Below are 1,910 nucleotides of genomic sequence, written 5' to 3' on the forward strand. Positions count from 1 at the left end.
TAACAACCAATCTTAAGTGTTTCTCTCATGAAGCTGTACTTTGTTTCTCAAAGTAGTACTTTAAAAGTACACACTGTATTAAGAGCACACTAAGGGCCTGTGTCCATGTAGCGTCTTCATCGCAGTCTTCTAGGGACTACAGACGTCAGGAAGTGAAAAGTAAAACCTCAATGACTACCGGCCGGTTCGGTCTGCAATGGATCAGCGATTTGGTAGTCTTTCCGAACTTCCCGATGGCCAGTCAGCCCCTGATAAAGTGACTTTTCCTCTGCCGTGTCTGTTATTTTCTCTGAAACACCTCAGTTTGAATGATCTGGTTTATTCCAAGGCAACAGGGACTTTTTATTGTATTGATTAAAGTAGTTAAAAATCCACTGATGGATGGATCAAAGGTAAATTGTTTAAAATCTCTATGTTATAAAGTGTGTTTGTACTCAGTTTAACTTGGGGTAAAGCTAGTTTCACCAGTCAGGACACCTGCCAGCCAATCAGAGTTCAGTATTTAACATGTATGGTTCATAACAGACCGTGTCTAAAAGGTGACAAAAAGGTGCGTCTGACCTCAGACATGTAGTCATCCGTACTGTCCTTGTAGACGGGGCGGATGTAGGCGTAGACGGGGATGGAGTATAAGCCGTTGGGGAGTGCCGACACCCTCATGGCCTCGTGGATCCGATGCCGGACGAACTGCCGGGCCTGCCGGGAATCCCTGAGCACCAGCTCCAGGTAGATGGACGGAAAGAGCGCCGTGGACTCCGCCCAGAGCCACTGCAGTTCGTCATTCCTGTCCTTCTCGATGGCAGGACACTCTCCGGTGTAGCCCGCCATGTCCTGGTTGTAGTCGTAGTTGTAGCAGTCGGGGTACAGGTAGTAGCCCCAGAGCCTGTTGGGCCTCAGATTCTTGCCGATGCGGATGGATCGGATGAAGTACTTCTTGGCAGCGCGTTCGAACGAGATCTTCGCCCGGTCCTCCACTTCGTTTTCGGTCAGAAACGGGTAATTCTTCTGGGCCACGTCAATGGAAATCTGTCTGTAGACGTCTTTGCTGCCCCAGTTTCGAACCCACTGCGGCCTCCACTCCTCAAAGTCGAGCACGGCGAGGCCCGGCCGGTTGCCGGTGATGTAGTACTCGATGTCGTCCTCGGCGAGCTCGTGGTGCTCCTGCAGGTCAACCAACTGCGGCACGCCCTCTTCGTACAGCTCGCCGGTGTCTTCGTCCACGTAGGGGAAGACGCCAAAGCGGTCGGTGTAGAATATGGAGATGCTCTGGTTGGTCGCCATCTTCAGCGTGCTGCTGACGAAGTGGAAGTGGGAGAGGTCGAGCGGCATGCCGAAGCGGCTATGGCAGAGCTCCGTCGGGGCGTTCCACATGAACAGGAATGGGTGGTCGCCACGGAGCGGAGGGTCCGTCCCCGGTAGGGCCTGGACGGAGCACAGCAGGGCCAACGCAGTGACCAAGATGGAGAAGAAACGTTTGTCATCAAGCAGCTGGAGTTGACTCATTTTGAAACACCTGTGAGCAGAAGGAAACAGAAAATGAGGTCAGAATGAGTTCCAAAAACACTTAAATTAATCTAGTTTTGTACAAATTCCTCTTCAAATCATCCATCAGTGTTTGTCAGCTGATCAGATATCAGCCAGTTTTCTTGATTTATTCACAAGTATATTGATTAGAACAATGTGTCTTTGAGTACCTGTAATTATTTGGGTGGTGTTTTTAGCACATGTCTTTAGAGTATTTTAGTTTGGTAGATTAGTGCGTGTGCGCGTGCGTGGTCTGCTGGCCCTCAGCGTCTTGCCGATGTGGAGAAAAGTACCTCTTGGCAGCGCGTTCAACACGATCTTCGCCCGGTCCTCCTCTTCGTGTTCTTCTTCTTCTCTGTCTGTAGATTTATTTTGTTGCCCCGGTG

General features: G+C 50.3%; 1 pseudogene; it reads right to left on the reverse strand.

The window, feature by feature from the left end:
* Window positions 1–516: 516 nt before the first annotated feature.
* Window positions 517–1,900, reverse strand: LOC116380645 (hyaluronidase-5 pseudogene; annotated as a pseudogene).
* Window positions 1,901–1,910: the final 10 nt, after the last annotated feature.

The sequence above is a fragment of the Anarrhichthys ocellatus genome, unplaced genomic scaffold (assembly GCF_004355925.1).
Source record: "Anarrhichthys ocellatus isolate YVR2014 unplaced genomic scaffold, GSC_Weel_1.0 scaffold8113, whole genome shotgun sequence".
Classification (NCBI taxonomy): domain Eukaryota; kingdom Metazoa; phylum Chordata; class Actinopteri; order Perciformes; family Anarhichadidae; genus Anarrhichthys; species Anarrhichthys ocellatus.